Here is a 17682-nt window from a genome sequence, read left to right as displayed (position 1 = left end):
AAATTCATTCATTTCTTAGATTTTAGGGATCAACTATTTCAACTATTTCAGATTTCTATCAAACTTTTACTTCTAGTCTCCATTCCCTCTGTCTATTCCTTAAATGTCAATATTTCCCTCATTCATAATTTTTATCATATTAGCTACCAATTTTCCTGGTTGATATCATCCACCTTCATGGTTTCACCTATGACCTGTCAAGTCTCAAATCATCATCTTTTATCTACATCTCAACTAAGCCCTCATTGAACTATGCAAGGCATGTCTGAACTTGGATTACCCACAAGTATTTGTACTTGATGTGTGTAAAAGTATACTCACTATCTTCCAAGTAAAATCCAAACCTTTTCCTGAATTCCTTGTGTAGAGTTTTGGCACTATTATACACCCAGTTGTCAAAGCTAAAGACCTAGGCCCTTTTCCCTTACTTTTCACTCTTCAAATCACTGAGTCTTGTCTACCATTTCTAACTCTTAAATACTTGAATCTGTTCTAGTTAGCTTTCTTGTTGCTGTGATCAAAGACCTGACACAAACAAATTTAGAGGAGGACAAGCTTATTTGGGGGCTCATAGTTTCAGAGGTCTCAGTCGATGGACAACCAGCTCCATTACTTGGGGCTCCAGATGAAGCAGAACATCATGGTGGAAGAGTATGGCCAAGAAAAGTGGCTCAGGAAATGACAATCAGAAGGCAGAAAGAAAGCTCTGCCCATCGTGATCAAACTATAAATCCCAAAGGCATGCCATCAGAGAACAACCTCCTTCAGCCACACCTTACCTGTCTATAGGTACCACCAAGTTAATTCCTATCAGGGAATTGATGTGCTGATTAGATTAAATCTCTTATTACCCAATTATTTCATCTTTAAACTTTCTTGGATTGTATCACACATGAGCCTTTGGGGACACCTCATATCTAAGCCATAACACTTACACCCTTCTTCATCTCTGTGTTCATTGCTCATTCAAGGCCTCTTCCTGGAAACACATACCCCTAGAACTTGACCCCTCACGGGCAATACTGCCTGTTCCTGAAACAATCTCTACAATTTATCCAAAGAGTGTTTTTGACAATAATAATTTGAACAAGTTTTCCACTAAACTTGTTATCTAGTTCTATATGAACTAGAATCTAAACACTTTAAGAAAATTTGCTTTTTCTGTAAACCTTTGGTACAGTATTCTCCATTTTAGACACTATATTCTCTTCATAATAATGTACTTATATGTTTTTATGTTAAACATCCTTTCGTAACTTTTCTAATTTAGCTGGTCCTGGTCCCCCACCTCCACAAACTCTACATGATGACTACCTGTTCTTCAAGGCTGAGTAAAGAGTTACCCCCAGAGAGCCTTATCTAATCCTTTCTTATGATGTGTCAAACTAACCTGTTTACATCTATCACAATGCATATAACAGCATATTATAATGATATTTACACTTTCTGCCTCCCCAACTCAAATGTGAGCTTTCTTATTAGCATTTTATGTCAAAAAACCTAGCATAATATCTGTCACAATAGAGGTTTACTAATTTGAATAAATGAATAAATAATTATAATAATTTAATGTAATCTAACACAGGAAAAATTTTCAGATGTCAGTATACGCATAATTTATTGCCATGTGAAAGAAATAATATTTTAAGATGAAAAATATTTAAGTTAAAAAGATCTTAATGGTGTCAGACATTAACCAGGGGTCTAAAAGAGGCAAGAATAACCAAAGATATGAGCACTGAAAACTAATTTCTTTTTCCCCTACATGGTCCTGCCAAAATATTTCCGAAGGCATCAGAGACTCTTCTTCAAGTCTACTGTGTACATTTAAAAAAAAATGCAAACTTCTTGTGCATTCAGGCAATAACACATATGAGGATTTTTCTGACAGCTGTAACAAATGTGTGCAATGACTTTGATGACATAGTAATGGAGGTGAGAGTTTTATTGAATTCTTTTTTGAAACTGACAAGAATATACGAACAGTGGAGTTAAATAGACCTATGTTTCTCTACCTTGTTTGTTATTTAGGTACATATATTTCTAGTTACTTGCTAGAAGATAGTAGTTCTGAATGTGTTTTCTTTTGGGAAAAATAACGTTTATGTCTCTCTATAAGATGGTCAGTCCTGGCACAGTATTCAAATAACCCAGACTTCATTGCTTTAAGAGCACTTGATACTTCAAAATATACTAAATGATAGACGATGTTCGAAGATAGGAACAATGCACTTCCTGTGTGATCTCAAGTATATTTCTCCTTTGCTTACACCTTGGGCTCACAAGCAAAGGCTCCCACATGAACACTCTGCAACCTCCACATCCTTGTAGAGGTAAAAAGAAGTCGTGTATAGAAAGTTCATCTGTTCAAGTGGAATTTTATTTTGAATATATGATTTTGGTTTCAAGTATATAACATTCCTTCATAGACCAAAAAGAATACTATCCTACATTTATAAATTAATGCAAATAAAATTAGAATATCTGGAAAAATATTTGTGCAGTAGGACAACATGTTTTTCAAAATGTTAGATCTTTTTACCTTAGTGTATAGATTTATTTCCTCTTTTCCATTCAAGCAGCAAATTTTCTAAGTTTCACAATATAGCATTGTCCTTCTGGATAGAATATAGTCTCTGAAGTTGTACACTGGATACCCACAACTTGTTTGGCTTTCATAGTGATTTCATTATAATTACTTACTTACATTTGAATATACATTTGAATAAAAACTTCAAATGAAAATTGAGGTTTCTGACCACTCTTGCAAACCTGGGTGGTTTTCACAACACTGACTCATGTGGCAATAACTGCCTGCAGCTGAATAGATACTGGTGCCTTAAGACAAGGCAAATGCTCTCCAGTCACCAGGCCCACAACCCCATTTTATTCATTCCCTTTCCTTTCTGAACATGAAGCATTTGAGTGTAAGAATTCTGCATGGGGAAGCTTAATATTCCTTCCGAGATTATCTAGGCTTTCAATTTCAAGATAAAATATAAGTATTTGCTGCACATACACACACATAGACTTAGATAAAAACAGAAACTATATACATAATCATGAATCGAATCTTCCTCAAGCATGGATTATTAAAAGGGAGAGATGTTTCCTGTACTGAAAGAAAGCCCTCCAGGACTTAAAACACAAGAAGTACACAGGGAGAATGGATGATGTGTGTGCAACTTGTATACAATGGATCCATCAAAGAAACCTTGTGCAGAGATTGCCAAAGAACAGTCAGCATTTCCTTTAGAAAAACTAGCGTTAACCACAGAGAGAAAAGGGAACATTCTAGGATACAGAATGAGAAGGATTAGAGTTTGTCTTTGGATTAGTAGACCTGTGATTATTTAGCAGGTCATTTAAAAATTCATCTCTGAACTCATAAAATTTTCCAGAACAGTTAAAATGATACTTTACTGAGAAGAACATCTTGTTAAATTAAAAAGAATTCCAATCATTCAAACAATAATGATTTACAGATCACACTTCCTTAAGTAAATAGAAGAGAAAGCTCAGGGTATCTCTTTTGCCTGTATAACTTAGACTTTAGAAAATTACATAAATACACTCACAAGCTCAAATGGTCAGCTTTTCTTTTTCTTCTGTCTTCATCATGCATTTGCAATATATTATCAAGACATCTAGCTGGCATACACTAGGTAAAACCATGTGTTGGGATAGGAAAATCTAATTGATAAAGCTCTAAAATATTGCAAATATCTGATGAGTGTCAAAATGTCAGATTTGTCTCTTTGTTGTATTATTAAAACCCTTTGATTTTAAGGAGAACATGAAATGTCAAAGCATCAGAAAATTTTGTATGGTATTTCTTTTTAATTTTTTTCAAGTAATAAGTATAGTCAATAGAAAGCTTTCATCCCTGCAAAAAAAAAACCTTTTTTTTTCAAGAAAGTTAGCTACTGAAGTATTGTCTTCCTTAAGAAACCACCTATTTTATTTCTTACTGACAGCTGTTTGTTTTGAAGGTTACTAAGATTTCCAGAGTGCTTAACTGAAATACTAATTTGAAGTTTACAATGATTGATACATTTTAATGTAATGTCATGTGACCTTACTCTACTTAAATCTAAAGAAAAATTATTTTATAATGATCTATTAGAGTTTTTAATGTGATTCTTTATTTTTGGAATGCCAATTTGGCTCATGGATCAGTAATTTAAAATGCAACAGAAAAATATGTCTTGGGGGAAGAAAAACAGGCATTTGTAGCATGATGGAAAAGTTCTATTGAGCTTTGAGGGAAGTCCATTCAATCTCACTGACATTCATAAATGATGACTAATGCATTCAAATAGAATGAGTAATTTACCAAATTACGGACATTTGGATGGGCTCAGAATGAAGATCTTGTTTGTTTGGATATGTCCTGAAGTGAATCTCAATGAGGTTCACTTGGTTATGCCCGACTCTACAAATAGGCTTCAGTCACTCTCTGAACAAAAGCCCTGACATGTAAATAAATGTGCGAATGATGGCTGGCTACATTACTCTTTTTGTTCTCAGCCCAGTCAGGAATAGTCAACCCCATTAACAAATATCAGTCACAAATAGATGGCACCATTATACTTATCACACAAGTGCCATCAAAGACTTCCTTAGACAGGTGTCAGTGTCACACCCAACATCCTCACAACCACAAGTCAGGAATGCGTGCTAGCCACTGTGGGCTATCCTGTAAAAAGTGGTCCCCAAGAACACTTTATCCACACTTTGATGCTGATAATTCACATGAGATTGGCACCTCCCACAGGGCACCACAACAGAGAAACTCTAATCCTGAGCACACTTTTCTTAAGGGGTTTCCATCCTCTGGTATAAACCAGAGAGGAAGAAAAGAAGCAGCAAACCCAACTTCTGGCGAAAGCAGTGTCACCAAATGTCCTATGATGGTGTTCAAATTGTGTACACATTTCTATAAAGAATACAAATTCCAGGCAAAAATATAAAATCATCCCTTTATGGAATTGTTTCATCTATATCCCCAAATAAATTATATCTGGTGTATGTCTGATCCAACAAATTCTGTTCATTTAATAAATATGACTGAAAAAAAAAAAGATAACCTCTTCCATCTTTGATAAGCTGAAGTGAATTAGGAACAATCATTTTTCTATGAGTAATTACTTCAACAACAACAAATACCTACCTAATTGCATTTCACTAATAATTAGAAATCTTACCAACACCCAGTCCACAGTGGTTACAATTCATTTTTCTGCCACAAAGGTCATGATTCTCTCTATTGTTGGGCTATTCATTCTGAAGCTTCATTTAGATACATACAGAGCACTAACTACACAATAGAAGACAGTAAACATGCTGCAGATAGGGAAGTGACCAGGACAGAAATTGCTTCTGAGAACATGGAGGATACAATCTTGCATAGAATGTATATATTGACTAATGGGGTAGTGACAAGAACTTTACAACAGCAGTATAAAATTCAATGGAAAATTACTCCAGAATTACCATAGATTGCCTTGTCTCCCAGCCTTGGGGGCTTCTGGAAGGAGTGGGGTTTAAACTGAGTCTTAAAAAAGTATGGTACTGAATAGGTGATTGAGTACCACGAGAAGGTAGAGAAACATTTCAAATAGAAGGAACCGTGCATCCACAGGCTATAGAACAAGGAAGACAATATTATACTCAAGGAACTACACAAAAACCAGTATGGTTGGAGTGCAGAGAGGCCAAGAGTGGCCACACATAAGGCAGAAGAGGGGAGAATAAGCCAGATTATCCTGGTCCTTGGTTACTATGTTGGAGTCTGTGGGCTTTATCCACTGAAAGTCACTGCAGGGCATATGAGGCTGCCACAATAAAGCACCACAGACTGGGTGGCTCACTCTATAGAAATTAATTTTCTCACAGTTCCGGAGACTAAAAGTCCATAATCAGTGTTTCAGCAGAGTTAGTTTCTTCTGAGGCATCTCCTTGACTTGTGGATGACTGTCTTCTCTCCTGTGTCACTTGGTCTTCCTACTCTATGTCTGTATTCTAATTTCTTATAAGAATTTCAGTCACATTGTATTAGGGCCCACCCTAATAACCTCATTTTAATTGAATTACTTTACTTTATGTATGTGTGTGTGTGTGTGTGTGTGTGTGTGTGTGTGTATAAAACTAGGATTTGAACTCAGGAGCACTTAACCATGGAACCACATCCCCAGCCCTTTTTAATATTTTATTTTGAGGCAGATTCTCTCACTAAGTTGCTTAGGGCCTCTCCAAGTTGCTGAGGCTGGCTTTGAACTTGTAATCCTCCTGCCTCAGCCTCCCAAGTTGCTGGGATTACAAGTGTGTGTGCCACTGTGCTTGGCTTGACTTACTTCTTTAAAGGCCCTCTACTCATTACTCATGTTTAGTCACATTCATTCTGAAGTCTAGGGGACTTTGACATATGAATATTTTTAGGGATGCACAATTGAGCCCATGGCAGGCTTTGGACAGAGTAATCACATGACCCTATGAATGCTTTCCAGTTCTCTGGTTACGATTTGGAACATGGAGTAGGGGGGCCAGAGAAGACCAAGGTGCCATCCAAGAGGCCTCAGCTGCTCTCCGGGGGAAGGCCACAGAGATTTGCTGGGGTAGTGCCTGGCTTTGTTAATGAAGACCGTGACAAGTCAACCGAGCAAGAAGTAACCCAAAAAAGGGACACTTACTACTTTGTGACAGGAGGGGAGGAGAATGGATAGAGGCAAACTGAGGTAGATCTGTGGATACGATGGCAGGAAGTTGAGGTAGTTTGCTTTCATGATTTCTATTTTAATTTTCTGTGAAGTAGGCCATCTGTTGAGAAAGAAAAGAAAGAAAATTGTAGATGTGAGTTGAGTGGAAAATGTTTCAAATTGCCATTCCAGAGAGTGGGGAAGCAAGCTGACTAGCAAAATACCTCATTAGAATTTCTATGAAGTGCTAAAAGCCCCTGTTAAGATGAGTGACCACAGATTTAAAATGGCACAAATTTCCCTCAGTTTGTGTTCTTTTTTTTTTTTTTTTTTTTTTTTTCCACCATGCTTAACTGTGGGCACAGATGTGGGGAAGGTACAGAGTTGGATCCCTGTAGGGTTCCTATTTCTCAGGACCTAGTAGTTCTGGGCCATAACCATTCCTGTTCCATCCATGGGAATTTCCCAGATGCTTGGCATTTGAAGTTATAATTTGGAAAAAAGGATGGAAAAAAGGATGGGGTAGGAGGTGTCTGCTAATAGGGCTTTTGGAAAGAAAATCTCCTGAAAGCCTTTCCCTGCAGAATGTGGCTCCTGGGAAATGTGTCCTCGCTCATCCTGAAGCACACACCATGGTTCCCATATCTTTACATGTTCATGCCTCAGCAATTCAAATATCTGCTTGGCTGCACATTTCCCTGTGTGGGACGCATGCTCGGAGTTTAATAAAACAGGCATCACACTGATGTCACATTGCATATAATAACACACAAGATTTGATGAAGAACTGCTGCCTGGACCTCACCCTCCTTGCTCTATCCATTAGCGTTCCAGGGGGATTTGGCATCATTCTAGATGTCTTGAGAACTAAAAGCAAATTCATTTCTTCTCTAAAAACATAATAATCTCTGAGAGTTTGAATGCAAAGGGGGAAGGGACCCCAGAATGCCTAGGGATTTAATACTTCCCTTCCATCAGTCCCTGTGTGCGTGAGGATCCAATAGTTTGAAACATTCCAAACTGTTCCATTGCCTCCCCCACCACCACCACACACACACACACACACACACACACACACACACACACACATGCACACACACATCTGCCACAGTATAATGCTCCACAAAACCATAGGAGCTCAGATTTCACATATCTCAAAGGGAAGGAATTTAAGGATATACATTCCACAATACAAATTGTTTTTACATACGCTACTACTTACTGTGTTTTGTAGCAGGATATGGGCTCTTGGTGTGAAATAATAATAATGACAAGGGATTTGCCAATAAAAAGAAACTAGATACTGTAAAATATTGTACAAGCAAAATGTAGCTCTAAGATAATATGCAGGTATTTTAAAGCAAAGCGTGATAATCTAAAATTTACAGTTGAGTCAGACCTTGAATTTTCTGAATAACTATATCATTTCTGAGTTGAGCTTCATGGTACAAACTATAACGTTAAAGCTGGGAACTTTAAAGTGTATTTAATATGTTTTTAGCCTAAAATATAAAACACAATACCATCTTTTTAAAAAATATTCTTTCCTTCTATTATTTAGGAATTATTTGTAATTGCAAACAGGTAAAACTAGATATTACCATCTGCTGAAAAGGAAAGAACACTCTTGAATTTAGTCACTGTTAGTAATTAGAGACCTGAATTGGTAAAGAAAGAAAAGGCAGAAATTATAGAACATGGCTGGTGGTATTTTTATTAGATCTTATCCTTAGAGAATCACTTATGTGACATTCCAAAAATAATGAATAGGGACCCCCCAAGTTAAAGAACCCAACTGAGCCAGAATTTTGACAGCTGGACCTCTTGCAGTGATGGTAACCAAAATTCTATTCCCAGGGCTTTCTTCTATTAATTGAGACATTTGTTTCTAAAATCTAGTGCATTTCTACTTTCAGATCACTGCAATAGATATGTATGTAGAAAATTATAAATCCTACGATTTCTTTTGCTCTATATGAAATTCTTGAAACAGAAAAAGGAAAGAAATATAGTTCACATAGCAACTAGGAATATCTAACACAAGCTCCCATAGTCTTCTAATTAAAAGCAAATTCTTCATATGCCCATCATCAGATATCTCACCACTCCCGTAAGACCACAGAAGAAACAATGCCTTTCATTTTGCATAAAGGAAATAAATTTATCTAAATAAATAAAATAGTCATAATTCCCTTAGGTGCAGGGGGAAATTTAGCCTCAGATAGTTTGATTTCATTTCACTGTAGAAAGTATTCAAATCTGTTCTATTATTTACCAAGATCTTATTTTGTATACGAAAATTAATAATCTCAAAAAGCCAAGCTAAGAAGCAAAAGAGGCATATCCACAGCTCCACAAAGCTTCTTTTTAACAAAATTAAATGACTATTAAAAAAAAATACATGTGGCAAACAGACCTGAGACTCTGTTTTAAATTGGAAGCGTTCCACCTCCAACTCTCAGTTAACGACCAGAATTACTTCCTTCTGCCGGAGATCTGAGAAAAATCATGCTGAAGAAGAACACAGGCTGTTTGTTGTGATACTTCACTTCCATGGACATGTAGCAATCTTTAGTTGTGACACCATGAAATTGTTTTTAAATTTTTCCAATACCATATATTTTTCTTTGTTTTCCATTACCTTCCTCCTCCACATGAAAGTATAACTATGCATATCTAAAAAGTGAGGATCATCCTTGCAATTCCATAACAGCACACCTTGGCCTTTCTGGTTGGTGTGCTATTTCTCAAACAATCAGGGACTAAATTTTCTTCAGGATACCTATTTCTTCTTGCTGTATACTCCACTTCCTTTGAGCCCAGACAATGTGCTCTTCTCATAGAGTTTTCTCCACCCCTACAGTCACTTGTGTCCTGGAGCCAGATGTAGGTGATGGTATTGGGGACATGTTTCCCCAAATATGGTACCGTGGCATTTGAGAATACAGCAGAAGCAGGAGGTCTTTCTGAGCTTCCTCCGAAGCAGGTCATAATTCCTTCATTTGAGAGGTAAATTCCCAGAAGAAATAAATGTCTTTTCAAAGACACAGGGACACAGAGAGGAACTTGAAGAAAGAATCCTTGTTATGTTCTCTCCAGTTCATTATGATTAGATCATGCCTTTGTCTAATCACACTTTACAAATATCCATTTCTTCATTAAACTTACCATAAAAATGCAGCTTCCTTATTTCTTTGGGCCTTCTTTTCCTCAGGACGATTCCTGTCATGTCAGTTTATATTAAATAAATTTGTATGTTTTTCTTTTGTTTTTCTGTCTTTTGTTGGTCTTTCTTTTGATGAATAAAGAAAGAAATCTCTTCTCCCCTATGAGATAATAACACTCTTCAGAGGATCTAGCTTCTCTGTATTGCTGTAGTCTCCTCTGACGGAAACTTCCAATATGGTGGCCTCCAGACGAATTCACAGAATGAATAATGTCTTCGTATAATTTTTCGTGTCTTTCCAGTGCCATCTTCCCCCTCAGTGATCACATTCCTACTTCTCTCCCAATCTTTCCCTAACAAAATTTTCCTCAGGAAAGGTGCAAACACTTAAGCATGATTGAGTGACTTTAGTCTTTGGGGTAATTGAAACTTAACAACAAACAAATTCTTAAAGCAAAGAATTTTGTCCTTATTTGCAGCATTGGTGCTTAAGCATGCAGAAACTCTAATTGATTAGCCCATGGAGTCAATCACCTGCTCTACCCTCACTTATCCATTATGTAAGCACTTAGACGAGATATCAGAAAGCATTTGTAATCTAGTACAGGCTGAGAAACCCCAAAATGAGGAAGAACATTTAAATGTTAAAGGATCACACACACACACACACACACAAACGACAGGAAATTTAAGATGTCAGCAAAAGTTTCAGGGAAGAGATGATGCTGTAGCTAGGTCTGGAGTATGCAGATATTTTCTAGGTAGAAGGAGTGAAAGATTTTCTGGTACCTAGGAATTTCTGTGAGCCAGGCCTCCAAAGTAGGGAGATTGGGGAAAATATGAATTATTCAAGCAAAACAAAATGGGATATAAAGCATGGCTCATAAAGAAATGAAGTTAGACAGAAATCAGAGTCAGATGACTGAAGTTTTGTGTGCTTTGCTGATGTGAATTTTATTTTATATGCCTATAGTTTCCAGAATGGCATGTGTGCAGTTAGTAGAATATGAGCTGATTTTTGGTATTTTTCTATACTTCATTATTTTTATTTAAGCATTTTTTAGAAGTCTTTTGAAAATGTGTTCTTTCTGTAAAGACCACGAGATACTGGATTTACATTTTTATAAGTAACACAAAATGTTCATAATACTACAACTACTACTACTAATAAATATATTAAATATGTTATGAGATTAATAAAAGAATATATTAAAAAGATAATGATAAAAATAGTACATTCACATAGCATAGATTATAAAATCAGTTTACAAATAACTTCATTTTAGGAAACATTAGAGCTGATAGTAGTTGTGATAATCTACCTGGAGCAAAGCCATGAACAAGGAGTTTCTGTGTCACTTATTGCATTCTTCTCACAGATGTGCAATTAGCCCCATTCTGTGTTTTAACCATGGCCACCTTCCTCAGTCCTTTTCCTGCTTCATGGAAACACCAGCTGTTAGCTCATCAGGCCTGTGATTTGAATAAAAAGAATTGAGTGTTTTTTTTCTTTGATAAAGAATACTCTTCTACATTTTAATGCAATAGTGAGTAAGTTATGATTTGAGTACAAAGCAAGAATCCTACTGCCCCCTTGTGATGTGTGTACTTGTGCACAAATGTGCACATGTGTGCTTGCACATAGATGTGCACATGTATATTCACAGAACAAAACAAGGAGTCATACCTTCCTGTAATTCAGTCAAAATTATTATCTTCCTTTCTAATGGATATCACATGCCAAAAAATCATCCAAGGAGACAAAATCAAAGAAACAGATGTATCTATGCATTAAAAATAATTTGCAGGGTCAGTGACCTGAGCTATCACCGTGTTTGTTAATTACATGGGTATTTTAGTTTCCACTCATTTTCTGTCCTTTCTAATAGAAGCAACTCATGAGATGCTCCTGACTAATCTATTGAACAGACTGTTTCTAAACTCCCCTGAAGTAAAAAGGCAATTTCACATGAAATTTTGGTGGTATTTACAGTTCATCACTTAACCACTCAAGGCTTAATAACATAAGGGCTTAAAATGCTCACGGATTATTTTACTAGTGATAGTCTTGCCCATGCAGCAAGATTCTGCAAGAAAGCAGTCATATATTTCATTTCCATATCTCTCAGAGTGATGTGTCTCTCTTAGACATGTGGTAAATACTAAATCAATATGTGTCTTCACGATACAATTCTTAGTCTGTAATTTCTTACTAAGGAATGGAGGAACTGTAGAAGATGGGTGGGAAAATCTCTGGGGATAATCAGGTGACTTAGAATCTGATTCAATCATGATTACTCATGGAGTACACCTATTCTTGAACAGTTTGATTCAAAAATGACAGTTTTCACCCCTGTAAACATTTTGACCAAAGGGTTTCTGTAGAAAGACCAATTATTTTGCCACTGACCATGAGAGCACAATCTTAATTCTCTGGTATCATTACTTAAATCCCAGTGGTATGTATTTCTAAATACCACTGGCAAACTTCCAATTTAGTCAAATTGCACTAGATGTCATGAAAGACACTGCAGTTGACTGACTGACTGCAGAATTTCCCAAAAGTAAGAATGGAAAACAGTTGAATATTTTCAGGAGTCCATTTCATTTCTATAGAAATTCTTGTTGCTCTATTCTAATTTTAGTAATTTTAAAATACCTATTCTAACTTAAAATGGTTTAAATTAAATGATAATGAAAATATAGATTATCAAAAGTTGTATATACAGTAAAAGCAGTGCTTACTGATAAAATTGTAGCATTGAATGCATATATTAAAAGAGAAAAAGGATTTAAAACATCAATAACCCAGAATCTACTATAGGTAACCAGATAAGTCAAACTTAAAATAAACAGAAGAAAAATAATAAAAATGAGAGTAAAAATTAATGAAACTGAAAACAGGAAAACAATAGATTGAAAATAATACAAATAAAAGCTAATGCTTGAAATACTGATAAAAAGTTATAAATCCTACTAAGATTAAAAAAGAATAAAGGAAGAAGAAAGTGATTATCAGCATCAGAAGCAGTACATTATTCCTTCAAACACTGCAGACATCAAAAGAAAAACAAGCAAATGCTGCTAATAGCTCCACAAATATAAATTTGGCAGCCTACATGAGAAGGATAAATTTCTCAGAAAACTAAAGTACTATAATTCACACTAGGAGAAATCAATAATTTGAATAGTTACATGGTTAAAGTATTAAGGATAATTTATCACTTAAAAATTGCCAAAAGAAAAATTGCTGAACTAACCAAGTCAAAAAGAGAAAAGACACAATTCACCAATATTAGAAATAAAAGAGTTCTCATCACTACCAGTTGCATGGATGTAAAGGGTATGAAAGGAATACAACTCTACCCAGGCAACCAGGTGCACCTGTGTAATAATCTGGTCCTTGCCACAAATTGTATTTTTTTGCCCTCCCCTGACTGTGATTTAATGACATTCAAACACACCAATAAAATTCCAACGTACCTTTTACTTCTGCAATCCACTCTGACTCCCAGTAAAGGCATTTGTCCAAAGGTCTACACTCTTTCTCTGTCACTCATTCTCATTCTCTCTCTCCTCCCAATCTTCTTGCTTAAACCCACACTCTAGGAGCTCCTTCTGTATGGCTCCTGTCTCGTAAGATCTGGGAGAGTAACAAATCTTTTAAAGTCATATAAAGTTCTCTGAGTGCCATTTCTGTGACTGTGTTAAGTGATTCTTAAAGTCATATTCTCTTATGTACAACAATTTCCTTGTTGAAACCTAAAAAACACTTAATAAAAAAGTATACCATTTATTTGCAGTCTCTTCCAAAATACATATGATAACACTTTCTAACATATGATCCATTCTGTGAAACTAGCATTACTTTAATTCCAAAGTCGGATAACATGGACCACCATCTCTCATGAACATAGATGCCAATATCTTCCAAAAAATACTTCAAAATTGAATCCCAACAATGTATATAAAGAAGTAATTACTCTGATCAGTTTGATAATCTGTCAATTTGGAAAAAACTGACAAACATACAAACCAGACACAAAAATTAACCCAAAATAAACCCTAGACTTAAATGTAAGACATAAAATTTCTGCAAAACAATATAGGAGTAATTCTATGTGACCTTGAATTTGTGTAAGTTTTAGATACATCGGCAAAAATATAAGAAGTCATGAGAGAGAAAATCGATGTTAGATTTTAAAAAATTAAAAAGATATTAAGAGAATGAATAAACAAACCACTGATTGGAAGAGAATATCTATAAAACATATTTGTGATAAAGGGTTTGTATCTAAAACATACAAAGGACTCTTAAAACAACAAGAAAGCAAACCCATTTTAATAAATAGCTAAAAGTTCTGGACAGATCAATCAGCAAAGAAGAATAAAAATGGTGAATAAACATAGGAAAATATATTCATTATTCTTTATCTTTAACTATATTTGTTTCCTATGGCTGCTATAATAAGTTGTTACAAACTGAGTGGCTTAACCCAATGCAAACTTATTTTTTGCAGTTTTGGAGGTCAGAAGTTCAAAACAGATTTTATGGACAAAAATCAAGGTGTTAGCTGATCTGAGTTCCTTCTGAAAACTCTAAGGAAATCTATTTCATGTCTTTCTAGCCTTTAAATATATAAATTCTTCTAAATATGTACATGTGTGGATTAATATGCACTCATAAATTTCCTTGCACTATCAGTTAAAAGGGTATAAAAGCAATCCATTCCAGTGGCAATGAACACATCTAGAGTCAGATCACGTTTTATTTTATTTTTTCTTTTTTGATATACATCAGAGTAGAGGGTATTTCAACATATCATACATACATGGAGTATGACTTATTCTAATGAGGATCCCATTCTTGTGGTTCTACATGATGGGGAATTTCACTGGTCATGTGTTTGTACAGGAATATAGGAAAGTTATGTCCAATTCATTCTACTGTCTTTCCTATTTCCATCCCCTTTCCTTTCCCTTTATTTCCTTTGTCTAATCCACTGAATGTCTGTTCTTCCCCCCCCCACCCCTTATTGTATATTAGCATTCACATATCACAGAGAACTTTCAGCCTTTGGTTTTGGGGTTTGACTTATTTCATTTACATAATATTCTCCATATTTCCATTCATTTGCCAGTAACTGCCATAATTTCCTTTCTCTTTTTGGCTAAGTAATATTCCGTTGTGTATGTACCCCACATTTTCTTTATCCAGTCATCTGTTGAAGGGCACCTAGGTTGGTTCTGTAGTTTAGCTATCGTGAATTAAGCAACTATAAATATTGATGTGACTGCATCACTGTAGTATGATGATTTTAAGTCCTTTGGGTATACACTGAGGAGTGGGATAACTGGGTCAAATGGTGGTTCCATTCCAAGTTTTCTGAGGAATCTCCATACTGCTTTTCATAGTGGTTGACCAATTTTCAGCAATGTATGAGTGAACCTTTTTCCCATATCCTCACCAGCACTTACTGTTACTTGTATTGTTGATTAATTGTTGATTAATGCTCAGGTAGAGCATTAATCTCCAGGATATACAAAGAACTAAAAAATTTAACACCTAAAAGACAAAGAACCCAATCAATAAATGAGTAAAGAAACTCAACAGGCACTTTACAGAAAAAGAAATACAAATGGTCAACAAATACATGAAAACATGTTCAACATCTCTAGCAATTATAGATCATGCTTTTAAAATACTATTCTCCTGGTGTCTTTGGAGAAATGGCTATTCTAGGTTTGGGGAAGAAAATACACAAAACTAACCTAGAAGATTTGAAGTGACATAAAGTAAGAAAAAATAAATAAGTAAACATAATTATGAGGCATGTCAAGGAACATAGGAGACAAAAGAAAGAGACAAAAGAAAGAGCTCCCAATGGCCAAAACTGTAATAACATGAACAACAAAGTAAAAAACATTGTTGGATTAGCAACCAAAGTGCAAAACGAATATTCACAAGTTCATACACAGGTAAATAAATGATTGAAAAGATAAAAAGATGGGAGAAAAGAAACAAATTTCTGATGCAGAGGAATTCCCAGCAATTTGTCTTTATAGAAATGCAGCACACACTGACTTCCTTTCAGTGAGTAAGATAAGAAAAGGAGGAAAATAGCTTTACACTGGAGATACCTGACAAGCCTTACTTCCGTGAGAAGGTCAATGTTAATTTCATGTGTTAACTTTCATCACTGTGACTAAAATTCCTGACAAGTACAACTTAGGGGAAGAAAAGTATATGTTGTGCTGTGGTTTTGAAGGTTCAGTCCACAGTCAGCTGGTTCCACCTATCTAGCCCCAATGTGAGGCAAAACATCATGGTGGACGATAGGTGAGGTCCTCAATTTATTACAGGTCTGATGCAGAGAGAGAAGAGAAGGGGCCACGGTGAAGATTAATCCTTCCAGGGTTTGCTGCCAGTGAACCACCTCCACCAGCCTACAGTTACCTACAGTTACCTATAGTTACCACCCAGTCATCCGATTCAAACTATAGTAGACAGATTAGGTTACAGCTGCCATAATCTAATCTTCCCACTTCTGAATATTTCTGCAATGACACAGGAACTTCGGGGGAGTACTTTATGTCCAAGGCATAACACATAAAGTGGCAAGCTATCCTGATATGATGCACTTTTGTGATGAGAATGGCATTTTACCTTTGTGAAATGCCCACAAATTCACAATTACAGATTAATCATAAGAAGTGTAAGACAAATCCAATTGAGAGGCATATTGCACAATACCTGAAGTACTTCTTAGCATTGTCAAGGCCACCAAAAACAGAGTTTTGAAACTGCCATAACAAAAAGGAGCTTGAGATAAAACAAACAAATGTAATATACTATACTATCCTAGATGGAATACTGGAAAAGAACACCAACATTATGTAAAATTGAGAAAATCTAAATAAATTATGCTTCATTAATTGTGACAAATGTACTATATTAATGATAAAAGTTAATAAGGACAGACTGGGTGTGGGTTAAGTATATGGGAATTCTCTGTGCTCTTTGTACATTTTCTGTAAACCTAAGTCTTCTGAAGTTGAATATTGATTAAAAGACACTTATTCTAATTTATCTAGATGATCATCCTATAATCAAGTTCTATTACATGATTTTGGCATGAACACTCTATACTTCTCTACAGTCATATTCATGACAAAAGATTATGGGGATATTTAAATTTTGATGAATATCTGGGAATTCATAACTGGTTTTATATAAATTACTGCTCTCATATGAAATTATTTGACTAGAAATAAATATAAAATTTATCTTCTAAATGAATAAGTCACATTTGATATATTTACAGGGAAGAAGAATTTAATTTTTAAATATTTTTAACAGGCTAAGTCTTTAATTCTGTGTAGAAGTGTAATACACTTCCTTTATCCTTTTGCCACTGAGAAAAGTACAGTGACTTAATCCTAAAGTAAAATGCTCATGTCAAGTAAAGGTCAAATGCCATATATCAGCTTCCTGGGGGTTTAAATATTCCTAGTTTAAAGCAATAGAAAACTCTGTTTCTAATATTTAGTGGTTTCCTTCAAGAATCCAATGATGTACTATTTTTGAAAGCATAATTTTCTTATCATCATCTCAAGAGTTAAAATCAACTTCACACTATTTCCAATTCCTGACCCCATAAATAATTGGATTATATACCAATTAAATAGAAACTCAATAAAACTAGATGCTAATTTTATCTTCAAATGAAGAAAACAGCTTTATAGACTTAACAAATGATTTATCATTAAAACATTAGAGTATTGGTATGGAGAAAGGACAGATTATGCTGAACTTGA

The sequence above is a fragment of the Sciurus carolinensis genome, chromosome 7 (assembly GCF_902686445.1).
Source record: "Sciurus carolinensis chromosome 7, mSciCar1.2, whole genome shotgun sequence".
NCBI classification, from domain to species: Eukaryota; Metazoa; Chordata; class Mammalia; order Rodentia; family Sciuridae; genus Sciurus; species Sciurus carolinensis.
Note: the sequence above shows the minus strand (reverse complement) of the source record.